The sequence below is a fragment of the Malania oleifera genome, chromosome 6 (assembly GCF_029873635.1).
Source record: "Malania oleifera isolate guangnan ecotype guangnan chromosome 6, ASM2987363v1, whole genome shotgun sequence".
In the NCBI taxonomy this organism is placed as follows: Eukaryota; Viridiplantae; Streptophyta; class Magnoliopsida; order Santalales; family Ximeniaceae; genus Malania; species Malania oleifera.
In genome coordinates, this window is record NC_080422.1 from 23482144 (window position 1) to 23505776 (window position 23633).

General features: G+C 35.6%; 1 long non-coding RNA gene across 1 annotated transcript; it reads left to right on the forward strand.

The window, feature by feature from the left end:
• Nucleotides 1-21679: 21679 nt before the first annotated feature.
• On the forward strand, nt 21680-22707 carry LOC131158781 (uncharacterized). Its single transcript, XR_009137506.1, has 2 exons — nt 21680-22077; nt 22258-22707. It is a non-coding gene; the product is annotated as an uncharacterized LOC131158781 (long non-coding RNA).
• Nucleotides 22708-23633: the final 926 nt, after the last annotated feature.

Here is a 23633-nt window from a genome sequence, read left to right on the forward strand (position 1 = left end):
AGGGAGTTCCTCTGTCCACCTACCTTGCATGGATTCGAGTCCCGTCCTCAGTCCATGCAGTATAGTCCGATTCATGTTCTCTACCTGTCCATTGCTCTGGGGGTGCGCCACTGACGCGAAGAGGAGCTTAATAGATAGGTCCGAACAGAACTTTTTGAAGCGATCGTTGTCGAACTGCTTCCCGTGGTCTGTAACTATCGCCCAGGGGATGCCGTAGCGGCAAACCACTGATGTCCACACGAAATGTGTAATATTCTGCTCTGTTATGGTGGCTAGAGGTTCAGCCTCTACCCACTTAGTGAAATAATCTATCGCTACCAATAAAAACTTTCTTTGACCTGTCGCCTGTGGTAGAGGTCCAAGGATGTCTATTCCTCACTGTGCGAAGGGGCAGGGACTGGTTAAAGGGGACAGTAAATTAGAGGGTACATGTGGTACAGATGCACATCGTTGACATCTGTCGCATTTTTTGACAAGCTCCACCGCGTCTTTCTTCATTGTAGGCCAGTAAAACCCCTGCCGCATGGCTTTGTGGGCTAGGGCCCTACTGGCAAGGTGGTTTCCACACACTCCTTCGTGGATTTCTCTTAGTACGTATGTCCCTTCCTCATCGTTTAGACAACGAAGGTAGGGCAGTGTTAGAAATCATCTATACAGCTCCCGGCCTATCAGCGTATACCTTGCCGCTTTCCTTCTTACTTTCCGAGCTTCCTTGTTGTCTTCTGGTAAGGATCCGTCCTGGAGAAATAGGAACAAAGGCGCCCTCCAATCATTCTTGTTGATTTTAGACTCTACCGAGTTAACTTTTTCTTCCTCGTATGATGGTTTCCCTATTCGCTCCAGATAAATAACATCTTTCCATTCCGCCCAGGTTGCCGAGGCCAATTTCGCGAGTGCATCGGCCTTTTTGTTTTCTGCCCTTGGTACGTGTTCTATATTGAACCGAACAAATGCCTTCTCGTATTCTTAGGCCTTAACAAGATATTTCTTCATTCTAGGATCCCTAGCTTCAAATTCTCTTTTCAGCTGCTCTACCACCAGTTGAGAATCACTCAATACCTTGATTTGTGCCACCCCTAATACTTCTGCCAAGTGTAGGCCTACTAGCAAAGCTTTATACTCCGCATCATTGTTGGTTGCTGTGAACTCAAGCTTCAGTGCGAAAAGTGTTTCACTGCCATCTGGGGCTGAAAGGATGAATCCAGCTCCCCCTCCAGCAGCGTTAGATGATCCATCAACATGTAGTGTCCATACATCTTGCTTAGTGGACGAGTTGGAGAACCTTTCTGCTGTGAAATCAGCGAGCACCTGGGCCTTGACGGCGGGCCTTGGTTGATATTGTATGTCGAACTCACTTAACTCGATTGACCATTTCGTCATCCTTCCCAAGCTCTCCGATCGTTGTAGAATTTGTCTCATCGGTAGGTTTGTTAACACAATCACCTTATGGGCCTGAAAGTAGGGCCTCAATTTTCGCGCTGCACATACGATGGAGAACACGGCTTTTTCCGTCTTGCAGTAGTTCTTTTCGGCTCCGCTGAGCACCTTGCTAGTGCAATAAATGGGCTGATACTTCCTGCCTTCTTCCTGAACCAAGAAAGAGCTGATAGCACTTTCTGTGGATGCTATATACAGGTAGAGATCTTCCCCATTCTTTGCTTTCGTTAAAAGAGGAAGGGATCCGAGGTATTGCTTGAGCAGTTCAAAGTCTTTGGCCTGCTCCTCACCCCATTCGAATCCTCCCTTCTTCCATAGTGCTTTGAAGAAAAGTAAGCCTTTGTCCCCTAAGTAGGAGACAAACCTGCCGAGGGAGGCTATCCTCCCTGTCAAAACTTGGATCTCCTTTTTTGTTCGTGGGGCCTCCATCTCCAGCAGTGCTTTTATTTTATCTGGGTTTGCTTCTATACCTGTATGAGTCACCATAAAGCCCAAGAATTTTCCTGCAGAAACACCGAACACACACTTCGATGGGTTTAGCTTCATGTGGTACCGTCGAAGGAGTTCGAATGTTTCCCTCAAGTCTTTGCAATGTTGCCCCGCTACCAAGCTTTTCACCAGCATGTCGTCCACGTACCCCTCCATTGTTTTCCCGAGCTGGTCCTTAAAAATCCTGTTCACCAATCTCTGGTATGTGGCTCCTGCATTTTTTAGCCCAAAGGGCATCACGCGATAACAGTACAGACCCCTTTCGGTGATGAAAGATGTTTTTTCTTCGTCTGCTCGACTCATGGAGATTTGGTTGTATCCCGAGTAGGCATCCATGAAGCTGAGGAGCTCGTGCCCTGAGGTTGAATCCACCAGCTGGTCGATTCGGGGAAGAGGGAAGCTGTCTTTTGGGCACGCCTTATTCAAATCAGTGAAGTCTATGCAGGTACGCCATTTTCCGTTTGGCTTTTTTACAAGAACCACGTTACTCAACCATTCCGAGTAGTCTACCTCCCTGACGAAGTTGGCTTGTACCAGCTTCATCACTTCTTCATCGATTATTCTGATCTGTTCCATTGCAAAGCTCCTCTTTTTCTACTTCACAGATCTATGGTTGGGATCGACCTACAACCTGTACTCTATAACTGCAGGGTCGATGCCGAGCATGTCTGCAGCCGACCATGCAAACGAATCAATGAATTCGTTCGACAGTTCGGTCAGCTCCGCTTTCAATGTTTGGGGCAAGTGATTCCCGATCTATATACTCCTCTCCTGGTGGCCCTTCATTGGTATGTGCTTGATATCTTCATCTACTGTACTAATCTGAGGAAACTCTCCCCTTACTTTTAGATCTTCTACCGTTAAAGCTTCCCTAGCCTCCATCTTCCCATTCAGGGCCATTACATAGTAACTCCGAGCAGCGGCCTGATCTCCTTTTGCAAACCCTATCCCTTGTGGTGTAGGGAATTTTATTTTAAGATGGTACGTTGACGTTATAGCCCGAACTACGTTAAGGAAAGGGCGACCTAAGATGACATTGTATACCGAAGGTCTGTCGACCACCAAGAATTCTGTCAACATCGATACCTGCTGCGGGGTCGTCCCTATTGTCACTGGTAACGTGATTGTACCCAAGGGGTGAATAATGTCTCCCTCAAATCCTACCAAAGGGGTCGAGACCTGCTTGAGTCGTTCCTTGCCGATCTTCATTCCCACCAAGACCGACCAGAACATGATGTTGGCCGAGCTACCATTGTCTATCAATATGTGTCTGACCATGTAATTGGCCACAAGTAGGGAGAGCACTAGAGCGTCATCATGTGGTTGCTGCACTCCTTCTTCGTCTCCGCTGTCAAAGATTATGACGTCATCTTTTCTGTTTCGTTTGCTACTGGTTTCCCCCTTCTCCATCGTCAGCACCTGTTTAGCATATCTTTTGCGTGCACTCCCGCTATCTCCTCCACTAGCGGATCCTCCGAAGATCACCACAATTTCCCCAATAACCTGCTCTTCCTTCTCTTTTGCGTCATGCTTTCTCTGCTTGAGTGGTTCCCTTTGTGGATTTTCTTTCTTTATAAACTTTGTAAAATGTCCCCTTCTTATTAGGACTTCAATTTCTTTCTTCAATTGAATGCATTCTTCTTTTGTCGTGGCCGTGATCCCTATGGAATGCGCAGAACTTGGACATGTCTCGCTTATGTAAAGGCGTTCGCATAGGTTCAGGCCACGAGATGTAGTCCTTCTTTTTGATCTGCATCAGTAACTCTGAGCGTGGTACATTTAGGGGTGTGTAGGTGGAGAACTTGATGTGCTGTCTTCTCATCTTCCGATCCGCATGCAGCGCACGAGTCTCGTGTCTTTTTGCGGATCTATAGGGATCTCCTCTTTCTCTGCTACTGTTTTTCCTTTTCTACTCCAGGCGACTTCCTCTTGTATCCATCATCTCCTCCAAATTGATGTACTTCTGTGCTTGGATCATCAGTTCCCCTATGTCTACTGGCGACTTTTTCCCTAGTGAGTATAAGAAGCTTCCAAGTTGGAGAGCCATTGTCAGGGCTGCTAATGCCACCCCCATGTCTAAGTTGCGAATCTCTAAAGTTGCCTTGTTGAAGCGATGCATAAAATCTTTTAGAGTCTCTTGCTCTCCTTGTGCCATACTTATGAGATAGCCAGTTGTTTTAGCAACTCTCTTGCTGCTAAGGAAGTGGCCGGTGAAGAGTTGTTCCATGTCCGAGAAGGAACCAATGGATCCGGGTCGCAATGTGTGGTACCAATCTCTGGCAGTACCCTTAAGGGTGGTTGCAAAAGCTCGACACATGATTGTGTCTGGAGCTCCTTGCAACTGCATCAACATTTTAAAATTATCTACGTGATCAATTGGGTCAGATAAGCCTTCGTACCTGTCAAAAGTTGGCATCTTGAATCTACTTGGTAATGGAGCCTCCATGATTTCTTTATTGAATAGGGGCTCCGAAGACCTAAGGGATGCTTCCCTATAGTAGGGTTTGGTTCTGCACTCTTTCATCATGTTCTCTATATGATCTATCTTTTTGATTCTTTCTTCAAGCTCTGTGGATCTTTGTTGGTTGACGTCCACGCCATTTGCATCTTCTACCTTCTTGTTGGGTTTGGTTTTCTCCACTAGTTTGTTAGCTTGATTGTCTGCGCTAGGATTCTCTTGTGATTGGGGGAGGACGTGCCCTTCTTGACTCTTTTGTTGTAAGAGTTAGTTAAGCATGTCCTTCATTTCCTTCTAGAAAGCGAGGAACTCTTCCCTACTGACACCCGATGATTCTGCGGGCGTGGATTGGATGGATTGGGATGGTTCTTTTGTAGCAGGGACGGAGGTAGAATTGCGTGAGGTCGGCATTGCTGGAATGTTGAAAGTCGAGAGTAAGATTGTATCGCCTCCTAAAAGTAGGTTCCCACAGACGGTGCCAACTGTTGCGGGGTAAAAATAGCTGGGATGCCCTTTCAACTCCCCTTGACCTGAAAGAAGAAGAAAATAAAGGCTTGGAGGACCCGGGGTGTACTCCGGGGGGTCACTCTGATGCCTAAGTAAGAGGAATACTTTTAGATAGGCTAAATGCAACAGTATAATTGTCTTGAATGACTTACCTTTGCCTTTTCTCCAAATCCCTTCTTATAGGGGTTTGAGTTGACCGCCGGTTGGCTCGGATTTATTGCACGGGGGCATGAATCGCTCTCCAGCAATAAATGTGTGCACCTATTACTCGATTACTAAGGGCGTTGGCGTGGATCTCTCCTCCTCTTTATTGGGTCGTAGCTAATCACTCGTCAGAATGTCAGACCCGGAGAAAGTACGAGATAGGTGTTGACCTGCCCTCATTAGTGTGATTTATTATGGGCATATCAATATATTTTTAGGGTTTTTTTTTTATTTCATGTTATTATTATTTATATGTTTTAGGGTTTTGAGTATTCCATATTGTTCATATATTTTAGGGTTGTGATTATTCCATATTGTTTAGAATTTTGTTTATTTCATGTTATTATTGTTCCATATTGTATATATATTTTTGGGGTTTAGATTATTTCACTACAAGAAAACTGGTTTTTACTGACGGAGGTATTAGTGAATGACGGAATTTTGTCACTAAAAGTTCAGTATTAGTGTTGGTTTTCAAAAACCGTTACTAATAGTTAAGGTATTAGTGACAAAATTCAATCTATCAGTAATACTGAACTTTTAGTGACGACATTTCATCTTTCACTAATACTTCCGTCACTAAAAACCACTCCCCCCCCCCCCCCTCACTCAAACAAGCGCGGGAAACCACTTTTCGAGCGAAAACTATCCCGGAAAAATATTAGTGACAATGATTGAGTAATTAGTGATGATTTCAATGTGTCACTAAGAGGAACTTATTAGTGACGGTTAATAAAACGTCACTATTATTATTGTATTAATAAATAAATAAATAAATAAATTCACAGTATTAGTGACGATTTTTCCCATCCGTCACTATTAGTCCCTTATTAGTGACGTTTTAGAGAACCGTCACTAATAGTTTTTTTATTTAAAAAAAAATTATTTCACAGCAGTAATGACGTTTTGGATTTTCGTCACTATTAGTCCCTTATTGGTGACGGTTTTGAGAACCGTCACTAATAGTTCTTTTATTTTAAAAAAATAAAAAATTTATTTCACAACATTAGTGACGGTTTTGGATTTTCGTCACTATTAGTGTCTTATAAGTGAATGTTTAGAGAACTGTCATTAATAGTTTTTTTTTAAAAAAAATTAAAAAAAAAATTATATCACAGGATTAGTGACGATTTTGGATTTTCGTCACTATTAGTCCCCTATTAGTGACGGTTTAGAGAACTGTCATTAATAGTTCTTTTATTTTAAAAAAAAAATATATTTCACAGCATTAGTGACGGTTTTGGATTTTCATCACTATTAGTCCCTTATTAGCACGACAAAATTTTTAGTGACGAAACTATTAGTGACGGATTCAATTTCGTCACTAAAAGTAGGTATTAGTGACAGTTTTATTATCTGTCACTAATACGACACTATTAGTGACGAATTTGAATTCGTCATTAATAGTTTCGTCACTAAAATCTGGAAAAAATCGTGGAAAAATATTTTTTGCGTAGAAATTACCCTGAAAAAATATTAGCAACGAATTCTGTGGTATTAGGGACGAATTAAATCTGTCACAAAAAGATTAGCATTAGTGACGATTAAATAACTGTCACTACTATTATTTTAAAAAAAATTATTTCAGAGTATTAGTGACGAATTTACAGATTTGATACTATTGACCCATTATTAGTGACGAATTTGAGAACTGTCATTACTACTTCCCTTTAAAAAAAAAAAAAATTTACTTCAGAGTATTAGCGACGAATTTACAAATTTGTCACTATTGGTCCATTATTAGTGACGGATCTAAGAACTGTCACTAATACTTCAATTTTTAAAAAAAAATTAAAAAAAAGTATTAGTGATGAGTTTCTAAACTCGTCACTATTGGCCCATTATTAGTGATGGATTTGAGAACTATCACTAATACTTTCCTTTTAAAAAAAATAAAAAATTTTAGTTTAAAGTATTAGTGACGAATTTTTAAATTCGTCACCATTGGCCCGTTATTAGTGACGGAACTGGGAACGGTCACTAATACTTCCTTTTTAAAAAAAAAATTTAGTTCAGAGTATTAGTGACGGATTTGAGAACCGTGTCTAATACTTCCCTTTTTAAAAAAAAAAAAAAAAAAATTTACTTCAGAGTATTAGTGACGAATTTGTAAATTCGTCACTATTGGCCCCTTATTAGTGACAGATTTAGGAACAGTCACTAATACTTCCCCTTTTAAAAAAAAATTAAAATTTTTTATCTAAAACTATTAGTGACGAATTTACAAATTTGTCACTATTGGCCCCTTCCCCCCAATCTCTATTTTCCCATTTTTCCCCCAATTTCTTTCATTCCCTCCATTTTGTTGCAACCCCTCCCTCCCTCCCTCCTGATCGATCCTCCTCTTTTTGTCGCCGTTCACCGTTCCCTCACCCGTCGCCGTCTCTCTCTCTCTCTCTCTCCATCTAACATGGGTCGCCGCCACCGCTGACGCTCTAGTCCGTTCCTGTCGCCTTCGCCGAGGAGATCACCCGCTAGAGGCCTTCAAGGTATTCTCAATCTCTCCGGTCTGTCTCTCTTAGTCTCTCCATATCTCTCAATCTCTCTGTTGTCTCTCTCTCTCTCAGTGTTTCCATCTGATCAAGGGTCGCTGCCGCCGCTGACACTCGGGTCCGTTCCCGTCACCTTTGCTGAGGAGATCAACCACTGGAGCAAGGTATTCTAGTTTTTCCTTGCTTTTAAGAGCTTAAGATCAGTTTGTTAGTTGATTTTTTTTTTTCTGAAAATTATAATTTGTATTAGCAAATATATACTTGAAATTTATGTTTACAATATACAAGCAAATATTTTATATATATATATATATATATATATATGTATATTTATTTATTTATAATGATGTATATATTTGATACAAAATATTGGTGATTCACATGTATGCACTTGGAAACATTTGTAGAAATCATTAGAGGCACTTCCAAAATTGTGAAAGAGATGCTAAAATGAAAAAAAATAAATAGCAAAACAATAAACTTTAATTAATGTAGGACTCATTTGTCACATATTTAACATATAAAATACAGGCATATGGACATGTGTAAAGACAAGTTACTTGTATAACTTTTTCATAATAAATTAACAATGGAGACGTAAGTGTGCTTAAGGCAGATGCCTGTAAAATTTTAAAATGTCAAGAGTGGTTTGTCTTTTTGTCAATGTTCGATTTAACAAGAGAATCCACATTTCAAAAAGATGTTCATTATATCTTTGACATATGTATAAACAATATATAGAAAAATAATTATATTTTCAAAAGAAAAAAACTAATAAGAATTTGTAGTTAATTAAAATTCATATCCTAAAACTTTCAAGAATCATAAATATAAAAAGAAAAAAAATCAACATTTAATAATTCTATTAACCAAAATAATTGGGAGCAGTATGGTCTCCAAATTTTAAACATTATATTACATTATTATAAAAAAAATAAAAAACAATAGTAATTTTAATTTATTAATATTTTATTATTTAGATATAATAATAAGGTGTAATAATGCCATATGATGGAGGCATTGATGCCCAACTAACTAACACAATGAGGGTAATTTGGTTCCCAAAGTTAAATTTTCATTGCGTGTGAGTGTGTGCGTATGATTTTGTGTGTGTGTGTGTGTGTGTGTGTGTGTGTGTGTGTGTGTGTGTGACAATGTGCGTGTGTGTGTGTGTGACAGTGTCCGTGTGTGTGTGTGTGTGTGTGTGCAAAAAAATATTTGTACATATGATTCATATATATGCAATATCCATTTGTCCATATAAATTCTCTGGTCTGTCAACTAAGGAGATGAAATGATTTTTGTCTTGAATTGAGGTGGGATATTAGAGTTGTAATAAAGTGTTCAATGAGCATGGTTTGTGTCTCATATCCTGGCATAGTGTCCGGGATTAGTATCCTTCAAATGACATGTTTGCCCTTTTAATAATGATTTGAGGGTGGGTTTTACAAGCTTGTTCTAATCATTAGGGCTAAAACTAAAATCCTTTGGCGCACCGCTGCCTGCCTCTTTCGAATTGATGGAGACAACTTCTTTTTCTTTTTCTTTTTCTTTTTCTTGTTTAACATAAAAAAGAGTATGACACAAGCACACGCATACAAATTAGTATGAAGTGTTATAAATTATTTTTGTGATGTTGGAGTAGTGTTTGTATTTATTGAGAATATATTGCCGTCTTAACAAATCTTTTTTTTTTTCCATTGAAAATAAAGATTATTGTGAGAAGTATATGGATGATAGCTTTTAAACTTTTGAAATTTTAAGTAAAATTGAAATTTGAGATGTTAGACATAACATTATATTGGACGTCTTATGTCTAAATTAATTGTAGTTGTATAATGACTAATCCTCAACTGATTTATGAATTTCATTGATATTAATTGAATATGAATATTTAATATGACTAGTATATTATAGTAAAACCTTGGTTTTGTAAAAAATCATGAAGCCATATTAAATTGTCAACATTCAAACTTGAGCACACACCAAAGATTGTATAGACTCGAAGATAATATGAAACACTAGAGAAATTCTAGACTAAATTGGTGAATATTTTCTCGTAATGTTATCGTTAAGTATGTCTCTCTGAAAAAAAATTTTGTTTTCAACATAAATCTTACGGTTTCGTCTTTCCTGGGCAATTTGAGAATACAAACTTATTTATATTGTGAATTATCCTCAGAATTTACTTTCTTTAGAATGCCTAATCTGTATGGGCATGATTCCAACCTCATGTTCCTACATCATAAAAAATGTCCAAAAATACACAATTAAGAAATAAAACTAGTACTAAACTTCAAATTTTGAACTTGAAATTCGGATATGCTGTTTTTCGTTAAATTATATTGAATTACAACATTTTCAATCCATCCATTTAATGAATAGGAAGCAAAGGTAAGTTTTATTTATAACTGTGTGAACTTGAAATCTTTTGAAAATTTAAATCGAAATGTCGAATGACTAAATCTTTTTTATGGATGGTATTATATTATATGAATGGTAAATTGAACTATTGGAATACATGCTTGTGTTGAACGCCAACTGCATGATTGATGCAGTACATTGTGAATTGCATGCTGGTAGTTAATTTAGGTTCTTGCATGCTCAAACTCACTAGTATCTGCATGATGCGTATTATTGTGATTTGTTTGCTTGAATCTATCAAGTTTTAGTGTAAGAATTTTTTGGAAAATGTCCAATTTACAGACGACATGCTGTCGAAATTTCGTTAAAATTTTTTCAGAATAAAACCATGTACCACCACAAAAAAAACTGGTTTTTTTGGGCTAGGGGAGGGGGAGCTTAGGATTCTTTTACTTTATAGTTTAATTTCAACCATAATAAAATCCATGAACAAGCACTTAATAAAAATCAAAAGGTTAAACTTTGTTAATCTATCATAATTTAAATTTTAAGAAACAAAGTACAATTTAATAAAACTTCAAAGACATGTTAAATAATTTATCTTTTTTTTTTTTTATTTATTGGGAGAATTATTAGGCTATACCAATCAGAATTTTTTACACTGTTGAATTACACCTCATATTTACTGAAATTGTTATAATCTTATGCAAAACCTCATTGGCGGATGTCAAATGCAGCAATTTCTCTTGGTAAATGTGAGTTTATTGAAATCGTTTTAAAAATGTTTGGTCTCCTTGTGAAAAAGGAGCTACTAGAAAGAAAAAGCTAGATTTGAGTATTTGATGAAAAAAGTTGTAAGGTGTTTAAAAGTATATAATAACTAGAAAGAATATGGTCTTTTTAGAAAATATAATTAATACATTGACCATGTTATAGTAATAGAAAAAATAATTTGTTCGTGAAAAAAATTAGCTTCTAGCTTTTCAATTTTTAATTTTGTAACTTCTAAAAAAGTAAAAGTTGATTTTTAGAAACTAAAAAAATTATATCGAAAGTTAGACCTACCTTTATCTTTTAAAAAGGACAAGACAAAAGAGGGGCATCAAACTCACCCTAAACAACTTAAATGTTTACCTTATTATTTATGAATTAATATATTATAATCATATATATATATATATATATATATTAAAATGAAGCTCTCACCTGAGCCATCCGTAATGATTTTATGTGGTTTAGTAAATAAGTTTAAAAATTATATTTATGTTGAACTTTTCTAATCAGTAGGTGTGGATTTTTTCTCGTAATGTTATAGTTAAGTATGTCCCTTTGAATTTTTTTTTTTTCAACATAAATCATAGGGTTTTGTCTTTACTGGCCAATGCCTTTGCGAACAAAGCCTTTGGCTGCCTCAAAGCACGGCCACTCGCCACGATGCTCTGCCAAGCGACAGAGGGTTTAAGACCCACCAAGGGGAGAGTCTTCTTCCAGGGATCAAGCTGTACTGAGTGAGCACGAAAGGGTTTTGGATGAGATGAGGGCACAAAGGGTAACTCTTGAGGATGTGCAGTTGCTCCCAGCATGTTTTTCTACGCCACCTAATGAGAGCAGTCCTCGAACGTTACCCTAAGGCTTACAGAGGACATGCCTGCTCATCCGATGTTGTTTAGTACGATTAGGCTGACCATACCGTAAGATTGTGAGGCTCCGCCTCCAGTGGACATTCCTGCCAAGTTGCTGCCTCGAGTCCTTAGGCCACGCAAACCACCACCCTCCCCTCTTACCCTTAAATTGTATCGTCTTCTAGAGGAAATGGCACGGGACTGAGACGCCGCTAGAGCAGCAGTCGCCTCGCCTTGCTCATGTAGTTCTGATTATGATTCTGACTTTGATTAGGATAGATTAGATGTTTGGGATCTTCTTATGCTCTTTCTCTTTCGCTTATGTACTGTGTTTATGTACCATTTGCTTTTATTTTATTTCTTTTTCTTTTATTTATTTTTTCGTGTATTCTATTTTACCATGCTTTTGAATGGTTGTATGTGTGACGCCCTGACCCTCCAAGTGGGGCCCGAGTGCCACGTGTTCCAATCACCTGTATCTAATACCATAATTAACATACACGCAGTGGCACATGAATAAATAACCTCAAATAAATACTAGAGTTCTATATAACAACCAAAAACCAACACTACAACATCCAAATATCTGTATCCACAACCAGCATTTAAAACGTAATTCCGTACAAATATATCTATACATATATCAGTATCTCACAATACCCCAAAAAGAAACTATCACAAACAATCCCATCCTAGGCCTTCAAACCCGGTCTCCAGAAGAACCTAAAAAATTGTTAATCCACTAGGGTGAGACACCTCTCAGTAAGGGTGAAATAAATTATAACAGTGTGTGACAAATGAGTTTTAATATTTATATCTCAAAATAAACTGCTTCTCATATAACATCAATAACAACTGAGCCAATGTACCATTAATAACATTCCCGACATCCAATATCACACACACATTCAATATGCACAAGTACATAATTTTTATGCAGGCGAAAGTCCCCAAGGATAGGGAAGATTACCCGCCCATACAAGTAGCTTCCCTCTGCTCTGGTACTAAAAACTACCTACCAGAGCACTCACCTTACTCAGTAAGCCCTTAGGTGAAGTATTACCTCGCCGCCAGTACACACATCTTTATTATTTTAAAGGCAAAGGTTTCCGAGGATTGGGATGTCTACCCACCCATACAAATAACATCCCTTTGCACTGATACCAAGAAACTACCTAACAGAGCACTTGCCTTTCTCGGCAAGCCCTCGGTGGTATGTTTATCTCGCCGCATGCACACACATGCATTCACAATATGCTATGCCATTATTTTTATGCTATAATCAAATTCAAATGCGCACAACACATCCACATAGGAATCATGCATCTCATACTTCATCTTCCAATGTCCTCAGTACGTGGCCCACACAGAGCAACTACATACATGTCAGTACGTGGCCCACACAGGCACTTACGTACTTCTTATCTACACGTGGCCCACATAGGTACCACTAACCACACAGGGTACATAATATGGCCCACACAAGCGCCATTATCCACACAGGATATAACGTGGCCCATACAGGCACCACTACCCACACAGGGTATATAACATGGCTCACACAGACGCCATTATCCACACAGGATATAAAGTGGCACACAGGCACCACTGCCCACATAGGGTATATAACATAGCCCACATTGGCGCCATTATTCACCAATATCCAATCCCCATGACCTACCCGTCATACATCAGTAGAACAAGCTCCTCGATCTGCCAATGTCCTACCCCATATAAATGACAATATGACAAGCTCCTCAACCTACCAACGTCATATCATGATTTACATCTAGGCAATATAACAATCTCCTCATGCCAACGTTATATTGAGATGCATACGAATAACCACACCAGTTAGTTCACACAGACGCATTAATGAATTTCCACACAAGAATTCAACAAATCAATTCATTTCCCACACAGTATCCCCACAAATCAATACATTTCCACACAGGAGTCAAACATAACAACTCATTCATCATGCCATAATCATTTCAAACACCCCCACATGCAAACCCAAATACCACAGTAATTCATATTCTATTTATTAGGAAAAATTACTTCCATGTCACACGAATTTCATATCATAAACAATTATCCCAAATATAACCTTAAACCAAATAATCATTTTTTCCCAGTAATCAGACTATTCTGAAAATCATATAAATAAATAATAAATTTCGTATGCTCGTAAATAATTGGTTCACTTTAATAAAATACTGCTATAATTTTATTCCCCCTTACCTGATTCCCTGAATTACGCTTGCAGGGCTTCCAAACTTATACACGCGATGCTCACCTGAACCCTGATTCAATCAAATCAACCCCAATAAAATATTATTTTAACATTTCCTAATTTATAATAATTAAATAATAATTAATTTCTAAATAACACATTTATCCTAATTTTGGACTATTTCTACAATAACCTCACGAGAATTTCACTCCGCTAGACTTGTAGAGAATCATCCCTAAATTCTTGTGGTGGTGTCCGATCGCCCATTTGGCTTAAAATTTTAAAAAAATTGAAATAAAAATGAGAATTTTGCTTACCCCACGAAATATGCCCATGCTACTTTTACGACAAATCCACTTCGGTAGATATGTCGGTGGCGGAGAATGGAGTTCGGTGGTATTCTCGGATTTTCAATTGGGCGAGAATCGACCGCGAAATCGTAGAAAGAAGAGGAGTGGAGAGCGTGATAATATATTTATTTTTTTCCCTTTCTCTCTCTTTCTTTCCTTCTTGTTCTGTTCTGTGCGCGTGAATTTTTTTTATCTTCTTTCCTTTTGTTTTGTTCGAGCAGAAAACTTAAACACTAAATTTTTTTTTTTTTCCTTTATCCTTTCTTTAACCTTATCATATACTTATATATATATATATATATATATATATATATATATATATATATATATCCACAATCCTCATATTCTTAATTTAATTAATTTTCTTAATAATATTTAATTAATTAATAATAATAAATTTTTTTGAATTAATAATTTTTTATTTATTTATTTATTTATTTATTTATTTGGGTCGTAACAGTATGCATGCTTCGATGTGTCCATCTACATTATATTGCCTCTGGAATTAATGAAAATACATGGTGCTTTTGGTTTTTACCTGTATTTTGTGCTTCACTATATCATTATGTTTTTTCTAGCTATTTTTGGAATTTATGTGGATGTTATTTATACAGATAAGGTAGGCAAATAAGTATTCACTTTTTTTTTATCCTTATTGTGCATTCATTTGAGATTGTGCACGGTTATAAAATCTTTGGAACAACAAAATATAAAATATGGTGCTTAGGAAAAGCCAACTAAATGTCATATGAAGTAAGCTACCAAATTAATTACTATCATTTATTGTGTTCATTGAAGTTTAGACCCGTTCAAGAATGGTTACTATACATTCATGTCTCATCATACATGTGAGACAAAACAATTATTGAAATTCAATTGATTATTAGTCATACTATGTTGACTAATAATCAATTGAACATGTTAATTATTTGTTTCACTTACGATTAGTAATGTTTGTATTTCAACCATTCTTGGATTGTCCAGTGAGGACAGTTCAGGAAGTTGTATTTACATTGTTGTCATCGTTCATGCTTTGTCAATTGTCATTACATATTTCAGGCGCGTCTCTACTTGTGTTCTTTGGGTGCATAGTAGGGTGTCGTGACAATTTGGTAGTAATGAAAAACTAGTAACATGTTCACTTCCCCCATCTGGTGTACTTGGAGAGCCATGGGTAGATGCTGTCGAAATTTATAATGACTACGACAAAGGAATTTGAGCGATTGATTGCAACGTAAATGTAACATTCTTGAATGGGATAGGATCCGTACTTTTTAGACGGAAGGTGGTCAATTATAGGATTCACGATGCATGCGTCATAAACATTATGAGAATGTAATCAACACCATTTACTTCCATATGTTATAAGGTAATTAATGAATATGGATAAAAGTTGGATGAATGCTCGGGGTAGGTTTTTGCCGGAATACATGAAAGGGGTACATGATTTCATAGAGTTCGTATGTCCTCGTGCAGACAAAGCCAGTAGAATAAGGTGTCTTTGCAAGAAATGTCAAAACATAACATTCAAACACATTGATTTGGTTCATACACATTTATTAGACTTTGGAATGGAGAAAAATTACACAACATGGGTGTTCCATGGTAAAGATTACGCAATTTAGAGCAATAATGATGATGATACATCATGAATCCTATAATGTTCTTGTAATGGTTGAGTTCTAATCCTCACTTTGAAAGTTTCACTCATAACCCACACTTAAGCTAGTAGGGTCGTTAGTCGTCACCCATCACATGTTATCGACAGGAAAGCATTCAATCTTAATTTGTGTATATGTATATATATTTATGTGTGTGTATATATATATATATATATATATATACATATATATATATGTATATAATTATATGTATATATATATATGTGTATATATGTGTATATATATATATATATGTGTATATATATATATATATGTATATATATATATGTGTATATATATATATATATATATATATATGTATGTATCTATGGATGTATGTATGTGTGTGTAAATATATTTAAAGAGATCATAGTGTTTCAAAGCTTACTTATATCTTCTTTTTGTTTGTTTTCTACCACTTATATCTTTCAGACATAATTTGAATTAGTTGATTAGGCCTTTCATTCTGCTGCCTAGTCCCTTCACCAAAAAGGGTTTAAACAAATCACTCACTCGCCAGTCACCACTTAAAAAAATCACCCTAGCCTCTAATTACACAAACAACTTCTTCCGAGCCTCAACCCTCGGCTCTCACGAGCCTTCTCACCTTCACGAGAACTCCTCAAAGGCTGCAATAATCTCTCGCATCCCTCCTTCCTCCTCTTTTCCCTATAGCTCGTTATTCTATTATCCTCTCGCTACCAAATGATCGTCTCTTTAGCATCTTTGTACTTTTTCTCCAAGCCTTCCAATTGATCTTCAAAAAAGGGTTTACTGAGCGCCAGCTTTCCATTTTGCTCTCCGATTGTGTATGCTCCTCTGGTGAAGTTCACTCACGAATGGAGAGCAGAAGGAAGAGCTGGCAAGGTAGAACTAATTTCCTAGTTACCTGTCCCTAGGACAATGAGGGATATTCGGTTTTTTCTTGTCCATGCTGGCTTTTATAGGCGTTTCATTCAAGGTTTTAGTAATATTTCTAAACCATTGTGTGCTTTATTGCAAAATGATACTATTTTCTTGTGAACTGATGAGTGCCACCATGCCTTTGAGATCCTAAAGAAACACTTAACAGTTGCACCCATTATGCAACCTCATCGATGGGACTTGTCTTTTGAAATTATGACTAATGCTAGTGATTTCGCTCTTGGTGTCATTCTTGGTCAAAGAGTTGATAACAAGTCTTCTGTTATTTATTATGCAAGTCATACTTTAAATAATGCTTAGAAAAACTATACCACCAACGAGAAGGAGTTGTTAGTTGTAGTGTTTGCTTTACATAAATTTTGTTCTTATATTATTGGGTCACTTGTTATTACTTTTACTGACCACTCTCCTTTGAAGTATTTGTTGGCAAAGAAGGATGCTAAGCCCATAATGATTCGATGGATTCTTCTTCTTCTAAAGTTCAACATTACCATTCGAGACAAAAAAGGGAGTTGAAAATGTTATAGCCGATCATCTTTTTCGTTTGTAGCTACTTGATGTATCTTTATTTCTTCCTCCCTTAAATGATGATTTTCCTGACGAGCATCTTTTTACAGTGTCACACGCCCCTTGGTTTGCAGATATTGTAAATTACCTTGTCATTGATCGAAATGCTAGAGCATTGGGCAACTCAGGACAAGTGTAAGTTTCTTGTAGAGATACGACACTATTATTTTGACAACCTTTATTTGCTTAAATATTGTGCTGATCAGTTGGTGCGTCAATGTGTGCCTGATGATGAGTTTACCTCTGTGATGCATTTTTGCCATAGTGGAGCATGTGGAGGCCACTTTGCCACAAATAAAACTATTTCAAAAATTTTGCAAAGTGGACTCTACTAGCCTACTATGTTTAAAGATGTTGAATATTTTTGCAAAATTTGTGAGCCTTGTCAGAAACTTGGAAAAATTACAGCTAAGAATGAAATGTCTCTTTCCCCTATTTTAACTCTTGAAACTTTTGATTGTTGGGGAATTGATTTTATGAGACACTTCCCGAATTCCTTTGGAAATTCTTACATTTTAGTTGCTGTAAATTATGTATCAAAATGGGTGAAAGTCATACCTTGTAGGAAAAATGATCATAGGGTTGTCATTTGATTTCTTAAAGAGTTGTTTGTACATTTTGGCATGCCCAAAGCAATCATTAGTGATGGAAGGTTGCATTTTTGCAATAAACCTTTTGAAAAACTCATGTAAAAATATGGACTGACTCACAATGTCTCTACTCTACATCACCCTCAAACTAATGATCAAGTTGAGTTGGCCAATAGAGATATTAAGATCATACTTGAGAAGACGGTCCATCCTCCTCGAAAGGATTGGTTAGAAAAATTAGTTGATGCACTCTAGGCCTATTGAACTGCCTTCTAAACTAATTTAGGGATTTCTCTTTACAAGTTAGTTTATTGTAAGACTTGTCATTTACCTATTGAAATTCAGCATCGTGCTTTATGAGTTATAAAAAAGATTAACTTTTCGCTTGATGATGCCAAAGGTTTAAGAAAGTTATAGATTTGTGAGCTTGAAGAATCCAGGGAGGAAGCCTACGACAATACCCGCTTAGCAAAGGAGCGAATGAAGTTACTGCATGACAAGAAAATTAAAGACAAACTACTTCTCCCTAATCAGCAAGTGCTTCTCTATAATTCCAAATTGCATCTTTTTCCTGATAAACTGAAGTCCCGATAAGGTGGCCTGTATATCATTAAAGAGGTCCATTCTTATGGCGCGGTAGATATTGTAGATCCGAAGAATGACAATAGCTTCACAGTCAATGGACAACGTCTCAAGTCATTTATGACTCCCTTCGATCCAAATGAAGAGGTCTTGCTTGTGCAACACCGCTGGGGAGTCCTTTGACCTTTCTCTTTTGTTTTCTTTCTTTTTTATTTTTGTTTTATTTATTATTATTTGCATCTTTATTTTCTGTTTCTATTGCATTTGTTGGCTGTGATTTTCTGTTGTTTTCCTATTCCTACAAGCATATCTTTTCTGTTTCCCTTATGCTTTCCCTACATGGAACATGTAGGATGTAGTGCAAATATGAGTTTAAATAAAAAGGGAAATTTATCTATTTCACTTAGTTTCAACTAAGGGAAGGATGTTGAAAGTTTTGCTAAACACACACAACACAAGTCAAAATATTTAGAAAGACTACCTTAGGTTGTTATTGGTTGATGTATACTTCAATTGTTTGGAACTTTAATAAACCATATTCTAATGGCTTAGAAAAAAAAAGAGAAAAAGAAAAAGCTTGAAGCAAATGAAAATAAGAAACAAGCTAGGGATCAATTGCAAAAAGAGAAAAGAATTAAAAAAATAGAAATAAAAAGAGGGAAACAATTATGTATTAGAAAAGACTACCTATTACTAGGGTTCTAACTAAATAAGAAAGTTGGTACCTTTTAAAGTATAATAGTGTAATGATTTTGAATTAGAGTAAAACCGTGCGGTTATATTAGATTAACTATGGTTTTGAATGAGAGATTTGGTGTGAAGTATGAATGCACTGACCAAGACATTGGACAACAAGTAACTCCTCTCTTAAATGAGAGCTTTATTATTAAGCAAAAGGGACAGTTTGCTATTATTGTCAAAAGTTATACAAAAGAAAATCGAAAACAAAAACTAACAATTAGAAACATAAATAAAAACTAAAAACTAACAACTTATTAAAATTTTGATTAAATATATGTTTATTTTTGTGTCCTCAAAACAATAGCAATTGAAAACAAGTTTAAAACTTGATTAAACATATTCTCATTTTTGTGCTTTGATCAAATAGCTAAAAAAAGATTATTAAAATAAAAAAAATTTCAAATAATATAAATTAAATATACAGTGATAAAATTATCATAATTGTTTTACTTAATAACTATATTTCAAAACTCACTTTAGAGTAGAAATCTTATTGTACATAATAGTTGAAAAATAATGAAGATATTTTGAAAATTATTATTATTTTAAAATTTTATTTTAAGTATATTTTAAGTTCATACCATCACTTTATTTTATTTTAATTAAAAAGTATGTATAAGATAAATGAATTAATAAAAAAGTTCAATTTAGAATATTAAAATATTTTGGTAACAAATCACTTAAACAACTGAAAACTATAAATTTAATTTTTAATTTTTTTTGCGAACAACTAAAATTGACGATACAAATAGAAAATGAACAACTTTAAACAAACACATTTTCATAAATTGTTTCTACATTGTAAACAAATAAAAATTAAAATAAATAGATAAATAAACAAACAAAAATGATACCAAACAAACACTTACTCTTTCATGTTTGATTATTAAGGAAAGTGAGAAGGAAAATAAAAATATATAAGAAAATTAATAAATAATATTTCAAAATTACACATTGTTAACATTTGATTTTTTTTTTTTTAAATTAACCATATTAGAACCATTTTTTTTTGTTTTTATTACTATTTGATGTAAAGAGAAAATATAATGAAAATAAAATTTTTATTTTTATTTTTCTTTTCTTTCTATACCCAAACAAAATTTCTTACTCCAAATAGACCCTAAATATTTTTTCTAGTACTATAATAGGAGTAATCTACAAAAATTATTGCTGAAGATTAAACTTGAACAATGGGATGGTGGCAGCAAAATTTGATGGCGGCAGCTCCACCAACCCTAGCCCACTGTTTTTGAAATTATAGTGGAGAGTCGGCCACCAACCTCACCAACCAGCGCATCATTGTTGATTATTGTATTATAGAATTTGCTATAAATAGATGTGTGTGTGTGTAATGTAGTGTGGTGGAGTGAGGGTGAATAACCAGTGAGAAGAGAGAGTTTGTGCATCTTGAATCTGTCTCTGTATTATTTTTTCAGATTGAAATCAATTGAGTGCAATTCCTCACCAAGTTTTAATCATAACCAGTAATTGAGTGAGTCCTCTCCACCCATCAATTATGTTATGCTAGTTAACTTTTCACTTCACAAGTGAATCCCATTTTCCTTAGTTTGTATAACATCATATGCTTTTTCTTTAGAAAAAAGAATATGATAAATTATTTAAAAATGTAACGGTTTGAAAAGTTACATGGTCTATAAAATTAAGTAAATTAAAATTTCAGGAAAACAATATATAACATTGTACGTTAAAATTATTACTGAGAAAGTATTAAATTGATTCAGTTAAGCATAAGTTAACTCTATAAATTCAGAAGAATTTATTTGTACATATTATTAAATTATCGGAGCTAAATTGTAGAAAAAAAGCCAGTGAATTCATTTAATTTTAACGTTTCACTAATAATAAAAAAATAAAGTATAGATATGATCGATCCTCGTTGTGTAACAGAAAATATAACGCTAAGGTGATATTAACTAATATCAAATATATAGATTATAGTTAATTCACACAAGGAACTATATATGGTGGAAATGAAACACAAATTGCATGAAATAAAAATTATTTATGCAAAATTTTAAAGTCTCATCAATAAGAGATGTATAAAATTCCCATAAAATTTGAAAATTATCATTCTATAATTACTACATGTTATGATAATAAAAAATTTCCTATAATTATTTGTTTTAAATGATAACAATTTTTTTTTTTATAAATTATTATATTCCTAGATTATTGTTTTTAACTTTAAAATTTTTATATAATCCTTTTTACTTTTTAACTCATTTTTTTTAAAGAAAAAAAAAAGCTAGGCATTTTTAGAATACATATTATGATTATATAAATATATTAAGTGTAGGCGCGTGGCTTGGTCTAACAGGCTCAGGCTAAACTAGTAATTGCGGCAGTCCACACAGGATGGTCAACTGATAAACAAGAGCGAAGAGAGTACCAAAGATTCAAATAGTCTACTCAGGTCATTCACTAAAAACATCTCCAGTGCAGTACTACTACAGTTTCCAAAAAGGACCAAGAAAGGCACATTTCTCCAGCAGCAGAAGCCTAATTAATTGGTTAACGACCCATGTTACCAGGCCACTGTCTCTTCCAAAGCCAGCAGCTTCAACCCTGTCTGAACTCTGGAACCATATAACCCCATCACCACACCTCTCTATTCCCTAGCTTCATCTCTCTCTCTCTCTCTCTCTCTCTCTCTCTTCATGCCTTCCCTCTCTGCTTAATTAATTCTTCTCCAGCACCCAACGACACGCCACCCATACACATTTAGACTCCATTACATCATGAGAGTTTCCAAAATGGCATCTGCGATCACTGTGCTTCTCATCATCATCTGTCTTTCCCTCTCATTTTTACCTTCCGAATCAGGTAATTAAGGTGAAAAAAGTCTACCCATTTCAGTAAATCCTCTGAACATGGTGTGTTTTGGTTTGGGGTTTGATTCAGCTAATGCTTAATTCTGTTCCTGGTTTTTTTCTTTTACCCTCTTTTTCTTTTGCCTGTCCAAATGAAATTTACAGTCTCATCATATATATATATATATAATATATATATAAGAGGTGTTTTTGCAGCTGGGTCACTTCTTTCAAGCCAAACCAGACGCAGTGTGGGATATCGATATGAAGGGGAAAGAAGGAAAATGACGGTGTTGGGTTCAAGGCCGCCGGCATGCGTGAACAAGTGCTTGAGCTGCAAGCCCTGCACTGCTGCGCTGGTGGTTCCTCCTTCCCACCAAAGAAAAGGGGGCTTCGGAGCATCATCATCCCATGGAGGGGATGATGGCTATTATCTCCTTTCATGGAAATGCAAATGTGGCAACAAGTTCTTCCAACCTTGATCATATATGTTAGTAATAATTAACACTCTCAATTTTTCCATATAGACATTAATTCCTTCTCTCTCTCTCTCTCTCTCTCTCTCTCTCTCTCTCTCTCTCTCTCTCCTCATTGTGTGTTGTGTGAAAGATAACATATTTTAAGATGTCAATGATATTCATATGTGCAGTAATTTTGCTCTCTCTCTCTCTCTCTCTCTCTCTCTAGGCCATGGACACTAAAACACAAATGTAAATATATGTATAGATGTGATGAAAAGGATGGGTCAGGTTTTCATGAACTCATGAAGACATGTACCAAAAGAGGTTTTCATAAGTTCAACCAAACATGGGAAGAAGACATACATGTTTTCTAGTTTGATTGATGATCACGCGTACATAATTATGAACTGGAAGTGATGGATGTGGTAATTTATCTTGAAAGCTAGAGAAAATAAAGTAGCCAGCTAGGGCATAGAAGTAGCAGAGAAGTTGACAAAGGCCAAACATGCATGTTGGAAAAGTGTAGACCCAGCGGCCCACCCCTTCGTTTGATTTAGGCCATGACTATGACTTGGAATGTAATGTTGCAAAATTAGCAGCTAGCTGTTGGCTAGTTCTCAGCAAAGCATACACAAATTAAAATGAACTAGAAGGACAAAATTAACTGCATTAATGCTTAATCAAATTAATAATGTATTGAAAAAACCACCAATTTAGGTTTTTTATTTTGAAAGGAACATATGCTGCATTCCAAGTCTTATATTTACATTTGTGTAAAATAAAGCAAAACTTAAGTTCAATTTTTTAAATTAGAAAAAAAATTAAATTTAAGATGGAAAAACTTAACTCCATGTTTTGGAGTATATGTATTTGGATTAATTTGTCTGTATTTGGATAAAATGCAACATAAAACTTCTTATAAAAAAAAAAGTTATCTCAAATCCACTTGAGATTTTGTATTGTGATACATTTTATATAAATTCACACAAATCCAAATTAGAGACATGTAATCCGTACTCTTGAACATATCATAAGTTTCAAAATACAAAAATATTACCACAAAAGATCTATCAACTATGTACAACACAAACCCATCATCTTAGGTCATTTCTTCTTC